We start from the raw sequence: 10,701 nt of genomic DNA, 5'->3' as shown, positions 1-10,701 counted from the left end.
AAATGCACAAAAAAGAGGTTAGACATGGTATCAAAAACATAAAATTTGGGAGGAGAGGAGTTAAAGAGTAGAGCTTTGAGACAGAGGTCAAATTAAAGAGACTATCAACATAATATAGACTGCTATATATACAAGTTACTATATATGCACCCCATGGTAATCACAAACCAGAAACCTATAATACATACACAAAACACTAAGAGAAAGGAACCCAAACATAATACTAAAGAAAGCCATCAAATCACAAGGGAAGAGAGCAAGAGAAGAAGAAAGGAACAGAGAAGAACTACTAAAACACCAGAAAAAAAAAGTTAAAAAATGGCGGTAAGTACATACTTATCAATTGCTACTTTAAACGTTAATGGACTAAATGCTCCAATTAAAAGGCATAGGGTGGCTGACTGGATAAAAAAAACAAGTCTCATATATATGCTGCATACAAGAGACATATTTCAGACCTAAAGACACTCACAAACAGAAAGTAGAGGGATGGAAAAAGATACTGCATGATAATGGCAATGAAAAGAAAGCTGGGGTAGCAATACTCATATCAGACAAAATAGACTTTAAAACAAAAACTGTAAAAAGAGACAAAGAAGGGCATTACATGATGACCAACGGAACAATCCAGCAAGAGGACATAACACTTGTAAATCTCTATGCACCCAATGCAGGAGGTCCTAAATATATAAAGCAATTATTAACAGACATAAAAACAGAAATAGACAATAACACAGTAATAGTAGGGGACTTTAACACTCCACTTACACCAACAGATAGATCATCCAAACAGAAGATCAATAAGGAAACATTGGCCTTAAATGACACACGAGAACAGATGGACCTGGTAGATATATACAGAACATTCCATCCAAAAACTGAAGAATACACATTCTTTTCAAAGGCACATGGAACATTCTCCAGGATTGATCACATATTAGGCCACAAAACAAGTCTCCATAAATTTAAGAAGATTGAAATAATACCAAGCATCTTTTCTGAACACAATAGTATGAAACTAGAAATCAACTATAGGAAGAAAATCAGAAAAGCCACAAATACGTGGAGATTAAACAAAATGCTACTGAACAACAATTGGGTCAACGAAGAAATCAAAGGAGAAATCAAAAAATACCAGGAGACAAGTGAAAATGAAAATATGACATGCCAGAATTTATGGGATACAGCAAAAGCGGTTCTAGGAGGGAAGTTTATAGCAATACAGGCCTATCTCAACAAACAAGAAAAATCTCAAATAAATAATCTAACAATGCACCTAAAGGAACTGGAAAAAGAAGAACAAACAAACCCCAATCACTAGAAGAAGGGACATAATATAAATCAGAGCAGAAATAAATGAAATAGAAACTAAAATCCAATAGAAAAAATTAATAAAACCAAGAGCTGGTTCTTTGAAAGATAAACAAAATTGACAAACCTTTAGCTAGATTCACCAAGAAAAAAAGAGAGAAGGCTCAAATAAGTAAAATCAGAAATGAAAGAGGAGAAATTACAACAGACACCTCAGAAATACAAAAGATTATAAGAGAATACTATGAAAAGCTATATGCCAACCAATTCGACAATCTGGAAGAAATGGATAAATTCTTAGAATGATACAACCTTCCAAAACTGGATCAAGAACAAATAGAGAATTTGAATAGACCAATCACCAGTAAGGAGATCGAAACTGTAATCAAAAACTTCCCCAAAAATAAAAGTCCAGGACTAGACGGCTTCCCTGGTGAATTCTACCAAACATTCAAAGAAGACTTAATACCTATCCTTCTCAAACTCTTCCAAAAAATTGAGGAGGGGGGGAAACTCCCTAATTCATTCTACGAAGCTGACATTACCCTGATACCAAAACCAGACAAGGACAACACAAAAAAAGAAAATTACAGGCCAATACCACTGATGAACATTGATGCAAAAATCTTCAATAAAATACTAGCAAATCGCATACAACAATATATTAAAAAGATTATACACCATGATCAGGTGGGATTTATTCCAGGGATGCAGGGATTGTTCAACATTTGCAAATCAATCAACATGATAAACCACATTAATAAAACGAAGAATAAAAATCACATGATCATCTCAATAGATGCAGAGAAAGCATTTGATAAGACACAGCATCCATTTCTGATAAAAACTCTGAATAAAATGGGTATAGAAGGAAAGTACCTCGACATAATAAAGGCCATATATGACAAACCCACAGCTAATATCATCCTCAATGGTGAAAAACTGCAAGCTATCCTTCTAAGAACAGGAACCAGACAAGGATGCCCACTCTCACCACACCTATTTAACATAGTATTGAAAGTCCTAGCCAGAGCAATCAGGCAAGAAAAAGAAATAAAAAGGGTCAAACTTGGAAAGGAAGAAGTGAAACTGTCACTATTTGCAGATGACATGATATTATATACAGAAAACTCTAAAGAGTCCTCCAAAAACCTTTTAGAAGTAATAAACAAATATGGCAAAGTTGCAGGATACAAAATCAACATACAAAAATCAGTTGCATTTCTATACACTAACAACAAAGAAGCAGAAAGAGAAATTAAGAATACAATCCCATTTACAATTGCAACAAACCTAGGAATAAACTTAACCAAAGAGGTGAAAGATCTGTACACTGAAAACTATAAAACATTGCTGAAAGAAATTGAAGAAGACACAAAGAAATGGAAAGATATTCTGTGCTCTTGGATTGGAAGAATTAACATAATTAAGATGTTCATACTTCCTAAAGCCATCTATAGATTCAATGTCATCCCTATCAAACTTCCAAGAACATTTTTCACAGAAATAGAACAAAGAATCCTAAAATTTATATGGAACAACCAAACCCCCAAATGGCTAAAGGAAGCCTGAGAAAAAAGAACAAAGCTGGAGGTATCACACTCCCTGATTTCAAAATATACTACAAAGCTATAGTAACCAAAACAGCATGGTACTGGCACAAAAACAGACACACAGATCAATGGAATAGAATCGAAAGCCCAGAAATAAACCCACACATCTATGGACAGCTAATCTTCGACAAAGGAGCCAAGAACATACAATGGAGAAAAGAAAGTCTCTTCAACAAATGGTGTTGGGAAAACTGGATAGCCACACGCAAAAAAATGAAAATAGACCATTACCTCACACCATACACAAAAATTAACTCCAAATGGATTAAAGACTTGAATGTAAGACCTGAAACCATGAAACTTCTAGAAGAAAACATAGGCAGTATGCTCTTCGACATCGGTCTTAGCAACATATTTTCAAGCCCCATGTCTGACCGGCCAAGAGAAACAATAGAAAAAATAAACAAATGGGACTACATCAAACTAAAAAGCTTCTGCGCAGCAAAGGAAACCATCAACAAAACGAAAAGCCAACCTAACAATTGGGAGAAGATATTTGCAAACCATACATCTGATAAGGGGTTAATCTCAAAAACATATAAAGAACTGATGCATCTCAACAACAAAAAAACTACCAATCCAATTAAAAAATGGGCAAAAGACCTGAACAGACATTTCTCCAAAGAAGATATACAGATGGCCTACAGACACATGAAAAGATGTTCAGCATCATTAAATATCAGGGAAATGCAAATCAAAACCACAATGAGATATCACCTCATGCCCATCAGAATGGCTATAATTAACAAGACAGGAAACAACATGTGTTGGAGAGGGTGTGGAGAGAAGGGAACTCTCATACACTGCTGGTGGGAGTGCAAACTGGTGCAGCCACTATGGAAAACGGTATGGAGATTCCTCAAAAAATTAAGGATAGAACTACCATATGATCCAGCTATTCCACTGCTGGGTATTTATCCAAAGAACTTGAAAACACCAATGCGTAAAGATACATGTACCCCTCTGTTCATTGCAGCGTTATTCACAATAGCCATGACATGGAAGCAACCTAAGTGCCCATCAAGGGAAGAATGGATAAAGAAGATGTGGTATTTATACACAATGGAATACTACTCAGCCATAAGAAATGATGAAATCCAGCCATTTGTGACAACATGGATGGACATTGAGGGTATAATGCAAAGTGAAATAAGTCAGAGGGAGAAGGTCAAATACCATATGATCTCACTCATTAAGTAGTAGATAATAACAACAAACACATAGAGACAAAGATTGGATTGGTGGTTACCAGAAGGGATGGGCAGAGGGAGGAGGGCGAAATGGATAATTAGGCACACATGTGTGGTTATGGATTGTAATTAGTATTTGGGTGGAACATGAGAACATGATGTAATACATGCAGAAATAGAAGTATAATGATGTACACCTGAAATATATACAATGTTATAAACCAATGTTACCACAATAAACCAAAAATTAAAAAACGAGAAAGAGAGTGACATCAGCATCATGGTAGAGTGAGGTTTCCCCCTTAGGCTCTTCTCCCCTAAGATACAACAAAAAAGACATTCATTAACCAGCAGAGGACATTTACACAACACAAAAGACGTCTGAGAGACACACACAAGCCTTACATCCAAGGGTGGAGGTGCTGGAACCCCCAGAGGAAGTGGAAGGAGGTAAGGAGAACTCCCCTCCTTCCCCAGTGACAGTGACCCTGAGGCTGAGACCACGTGGCTCTCATCCAGGGGTAGGGGCAGCCCTCCACAGGCAAACCACCACTCTCCAAGTGCCCTCACAGCCAGTTCCCATAAGGGAACACCGTTACGGAGGGAATGGAACTCTTGTGGGAGTGCCTTCATCAAGCTAGCACCCTAGGAGAGCAAATAGCTAGGGAAGAGCAAGAAGCCCCTGGGATGGGGGAGGTGAAAGTAAGCGCCCCTCCCCCTGTCCCCCCCCCCACCCCCGCACTTCAACTCAGCAGCGCTGCAGCTTCAGCTCAGCCGGCTTCAGATTCAGCTCAGCCACACTTCAGTTTCAGCTCAGTGGTGCTTTAGCTCAGCAGTGCATCAGCTTCAGCTCAGCTGTGCTTGAGCTCAGCCACGCTTCAGCTCAGCTGGTTGGTGAGAGCACCCGCGGATCACAGTGGGCTCAGAATACACAGCTCTTGAGCCCCACCCAGTGGCGACAGGTGGAAACTGCCACCAGATATTTTCAGAATGAGAAAAATAAGGCTTCACCCTCAAGCACTTTGCAGATATTTTATATCTCCAGACCAGAAGGAAAATGACAAGCACCCAGAAATCGACCCTGAAAGCACAGAAATTTATAACCTAAATGACAGAGAATTCAAAATAGCTATTGTAAAAAACTTCAACGAGCTACAAGAATACGCAGATAGACAATTCAACGAAATCAGGAACTTCTTCACAAAAGAGATTGAAACTATAAAGAAAAACCAATCAGAAATGTTGGAGATGAAAAACACAGTGGAGGAGATAAAGAAAAATCTACAATCTTTAAAGAACAGAGCTGATAATATGGAGGAACGAATTAACAATATTGAGGATAGGAATGCAGAAATGCTGCATGAAGTCAATAATCTCCTAAATATATCAACAAAAAAAGACCCTCTCCAAGGCATATGGTAGTAAAGTTGGTAAAAGTCAATGACAAAGAAAAAATATTAAGGGTAGCAAGACAAATAAATAAATAAATAAATAAATAACCTACAAAGGAATTCCAATCAGGATCTCAGCAGATTTCTCAGCAGAAACTCTATAGGCTAGAAGAGAGTGGTAACCACCAAACTATTCTCTCTGTCATTCACTTTTTTTGTCAACTTATGTTGCATTTCCTAATTGAGTTGGATATTTCTACGAGAATTTCTTCATTTCTTTTTAGTCTTAGTTCTCTCTCCTCCTCCATCTGGAACATTTCTGCATTCCTATCCTCTATATTGTTAATTCTTTCCTCCATATTATCAGCTCTGTTCTTTAAAGATTGTAGATTTTTCTTTATCTCCTCCACTGTGTTTTTCATCTCCAACATTTCTGATTGGTTTTTCTTTATAGTTTCAATCTCTTTTGTGAAGAAGTTCCTGATTTCGTTGAATTGTCTATCTGCATTTTCTTGTAGTTCGTTGAGCTTTTTTACAATAGCTATTTTGAATTCTCTGTCATTTAGGTTATAAATTTCTGTGCCTTCAGGGTTGATTTCTGGGGACTTGTCATTTTCCTTCTGGTCTGGAGATTTAAAATATCTTTGCATAGTGCTTGAGGGTCTAGGCTTATTTTTCCTCATTCTGAAAATATCTGGTCACAGTTTCCACCTGTCACCACTGGGTGGGGCTCAAGAGCTGTGTATTCTGGGCCCTCCATGATCCACAGGTGCTCCAGCCGACCAGCTGTGCTGGTGCTCTGGGCAAGGGGTCTTTCTTTCACCTACCTTAACCCCAGGGGCTTCTCGTTCTTCCCTTGCTATCTGCTCTCCTGGGGTGCTAGCTTCATGAAGGCACCTCCATAACAGTTCAGTCCCCTCCGCGTGGGAATTTCCCACAGGCTGTGGGAGAACTTGGAGAAAGGCAGTTTTCCCATGGAAGGCTGCCCTTCCCCTTCTCTGACAGCGATGCAGTCTTGGACAGAAGGGGCTCTTCCTTTCACCTGCCCAATCCCAGGGGCTTCTCATTCTTCCCTCACTATCTGCTCTCCTAAGGTGCTAGCTTGATGAAGACACCCCCATAACAGTTCAGTCCCCGCCATATGAGAATTTCCCACAGGCTGTGGGAGAACTTGGAGAGCGATGGTTTTCCCACGGAGGGCCATCTCTCCCCACTCCCTCTCAGAGAACCATGTGGTCCTGGTCCCAAGGTCACCATCATTGGGGAAGGAGAGGAGTTTTCCTTACCTACTACCACTTCCTCTGGGGTCACCAGCACCTCAACCTTCAGATGTAAGGCTACGTGGGTCTCTCAGACGTCTTTTGTGTTGTGTGAATGTCCTCTGTTGGTATGTGAATGTCCTTTCTGTTATATCTTAGGAGGGGAGAATCTAAGGGGGAAAGCTCACTCTGCCATGATGCTGATGTCACCTCCAGGCAGCATCTTTTAAAGTATGAAGATAAACCTCTTTCAGGAAAATACTAGGAGATGAGCAATTGTGCCTGCTCTCTGTGCATTGAGCCCTGGGGGATAGCCAGTTAAAAATTGCTTCTTTGTTTGATACAGTCCCATGGGACTCCAGAACAGAAGCCCCTTTGGCTATCAGAGCCAGGCAATCCAGAGACCCACCCCTCAGGCAGCAGCCATTAAAGATGGGGTGCAGATGTGTGTACAAGTTCCTTCCAGAACGATGCTGGCAACTTGGAGCAGACTAGAGGGAGAAGGTGGGGGAGGTGTCGTCCAGCTTCCTCAGTCTCTAGGGAGGATCACAGGCAGCCTCTAGTGCCTGCCAAATTAGAAGACTGGCCCTCTGGTCAGCTTTTAAAGTATGCAGATAATCCTCTTTCAGAGAAAGCCTGGGAATGGCAGATTGTTCTGCTTCCTCTGCACTGAGCCCTGAGAGGATAGCCACAGCAAGTGCTTGAGTGCTCCTTAAGAATTGCTTCTTTGTTTGCTGTAGTCTTCTGGGTCTCATGGACACCTGCCTTGTTGGCTTTCAGAGACGGGGGCTTTGGGAACCCATTCCTCTGGTGGGAGTCTTAAAAGTTAGGTGGCAGATGTGGGTTTCAAACCCTTTGCTTCTCAGGGAGAAGGCGGGAGTTGGAGGTTCCTTCCCAATTGTATGGCACTGTGTTGGGTGGGGTTTATAGCAAGAGTGTGTTTCAGCCTTTCCTACACGTTTTGATGCGGATATTTTCTCATTCATTGGATATGTAGGAGTCACTCAGCTAGTTTCTGGATCTCTTTCAGAGGGAATTACTCCATGTGTATCTGGTACACTCAGTGTGTCTGTGGGAGAGGGGAGCTCGGGAGCCTCCTACATCACCATCTTAGTGGACTCTCTTCAGAATCTGCTGGCATACTATTCTTAGAATGATCTACATAATCTGGCCTCTCTTGCCTCCCTAGTCTCATCTATGTCCACTCGCTCTCACTAACTCTTCTCCAGCCACACAGGCCTCCTTGCTGTTCCTCAAACATTCCAGGCATGATCCTGCCCCAAGACCTTTGTAGTAGTTGTTCCTTCTACTTTGAATGATCAAATCTTACCTTCTTAAAAAGCCTAATCTAGGCATCCTAATTAATATAGCAACTCCATCCTATCAACTCCAACATTCCCAATCCTCCTTTTACTGCTCTACTTTTTCTATTGTCCTTAGCACTTATCATCTTCTTTTTTTTTTTTCTGGTAAAGATTCACCATGAGCTAACATCTGTTGCCAATCTTCCTCTCTTTTTTTTTTTTTTCCAGAACATAGTTTTATATTATAGTTGTTAAGTCCTTCTGGTTCTTCAATGCAAGCTGCTGCCACAGCATGGCTACTGACTGATGAGTAGTATGGTTCTGTGCCCAGGAACCAAACCTAGGACGCCAAAAGCAAGCACACCAAACTTTAACCACTAGGCCATCAGGGCTGGCTCTCACCTTCTAATATACTATATAATGAACCGATTTGTTAAGTTTATTTTTTTATTTTCTCTCCTGCTGCTGGAAGATGAGCTTCATGGGGATACAAATCTTTGTTTTGTGACTCCTATATCACCAATCCCTAGACCAGTTCCTGGTACATAATATGCAGTCAATAAATAATTCTTGAATGAACTGTTTTCTCCTTCCTTTGCAATTTTATTTTAATCCCATCTCTCAATTTCACAATTTGTTCAACCAATATTTTTTATGAGTTTGCAATGTCAGACACTGTTCTAAATACACTGGAACACAACACTGATTAAAACATGGCAACAACACTCAAGATAATAAAATATAGTGAAAGAGATCAAATCTGCAAACAAATTACCATAATATAGGCAAAAATATTTATTCATTCATTTATTCATATTATGAGCAAGGCAATGGCTTATTAACAGCCAATTAAAAATAGTTACAGTATTAATTGACTGATTAGGAGTCATCATTAGAATTATCCTGCCCTCCCCTAACCATCACCATCAAATCAGTTTCCTGTCAGGATTTCAAAATAACCATGAACTTTTTCTAATATAATAGGAAGAAAGGAGGAAAGAAGGACGGGAGGAACAGGAGAAGGAGGGCGGAAGCAAGGAGGGAGTGAAGAAGAAAAGAAAGAGAGAAAGAGAGAAATCTCTCCATTTTAGAGTAGTCTCCTTTCTTTGAACTTGCCAGCTAAACTAGCCTTTAACCCTCAGCAAATATTCTCCTCTCAACTGATATATTTCCCTCCTAAACTGACCTCTAGAATGTATCTAATTTCTAATAAGCTTCTTAAGCTGAGCCAGTGATTTGAGAGAGGGGATATAGAAGTCAGAGAGGAGAATGGAAGTTAAGGGGTGGAAAGAGAGGAATCAGAATCATGTGAGTAAATTTTAAAAATACATATGTTCACCTGCCACCTTGGGTATATCAGACACAGGATGAGTAGGTATTGTATTAGTCAAGGTAGGCTGAGCTATGCTGCAATAATAAACAAACCCAATCTCAATGTCTTAACACAGTAAAGGCTTATTTCCTTCTTGGGTCATTGAGTTGGACTGTTCTCCTCCAGGTGGTGCCTCAGGGTCCAGGCTTCATTCCAAGCTCTGGCTCCACCATCTTCAACACATAGTTACAAGGTAGTCTTCAGCATCCACTTGGGAGATGGAGGATGAGAGGGAGAGTGCATAGAAGGCATTCACTCTTAACTGCCTGAGACAAGAAGAGACACATCATTCCTACTCTCTGTTGAAAAGAACTAGTCTAATGGCCCCACCTTAAATACGAGGAGGCTGGGAAATACAGTTTTGCTTGTGTCCAGAAAGAAGAAACATATTTGGTGAGAACCTAGTTCATTTCTGCCATCATCTCCCCTTCTGGTCATTAGAGATCTGTTTCACATCCCCATCCATTCATAGAACACACTCAGTTCCCTCCTCAAGGGAGATATTCTGAAGTGACATCCAGTCATTATATCCAGCTCCAAATCCAGCACTTGCAAGTGATATGCAATCTTCTCCATCAAATCTGCAGGAAGCTCCTTATGGTCTGGAAAACTAAAATCTAAAAAAACTGCTATATGTCCAAACATCACATTGACATTCCAAGCAAGAAGGAGTGGGTAGAGTGAAGGGAAAACTTGTATGCCAGATGTGTCTACTCCTTTTTATTAGAAAAATACTAGACTTCCTAGATTTTGCACTTGGTAAACTTCTGCATATATTTTTTCATTGTCAGAACTGGGATACATGGCCATCACTAGCTGCAAGGATGTCCACAGAGGTGAGCATTCTTAGCTACTGTCGCCACCCCAAATAAAATAAAGGTCTGATGAGTTAGGAGGAAGAGAATAGGCAGCTACAAGTAACTGCCAAGCTTCCCTTCCAATACCCTGGATTTTTTTGTGTGTGTGTGAGGAAGATCAGCCCTGTGCTAACATCTGCCAATCCTCCTCTTTCTGCTGAGGAAGACTGGCCCTGAGCTAACATCCATGCCCTTCTTTCTCCACTTTATATGGGACGCCGCCACAGCATGGCTTGACAAGCGGTGCGCCGGTGCGTGCCCGGGCTCCAAACCGGTGAACCCCGGGCCGCTGCAGCGAAGCGCAAGCACTCAACTGCTTGTGCCACTGGGCCGGCCCCCCAATACCCTGGATTTTTAAAAAATATTTTATTTTATAAAGTTGCAAACATACATAAAATTAGAGA

The 10,701-nt window shown here is 40.5% G+C and overlaps 1 long non-coding RNA gene across 1 annotated transcript in view; it reads left to right on the top strand.

The window, feature by feature from the left end:
- Positions 1–1,021: 1,021 nt before the first annotated feature.
- LOC131412077 (uncharacterized) overlaps positions 1,022–10,701 on the top strand; it is a 42,897-nt gene continuing 33,217 nt past the window's right edge. Inside the window, exon 1 of the long non-coding RNA XR_009221710.1 lies at positions 1,022–1,062. This is a non-coding gene — a long non-coding RNA (uncharacterized LOC131412077). The remainder of the gene's footprint in view (positions 1,063–10,701) is intronic.

This window comes from Diceros bicornis, chromosome 12, assembly GCF_020826845.1.
Source record: "Diceros bicornis minor isolate mBicDic1 chromosome 12, mDicBic1.mat.cur, whole genome shotgun sequence".
NCBI lineage: Eukaryota > Metazoa > Chordata > Mammalia > Perissodactyla > Rhinocerotidae > Diceros > Diceros bicornis.
Note: the sequence above shows the minus strand (reverse complement) of the source record. Positions and strands in the feature narration are given on the sequence as shown.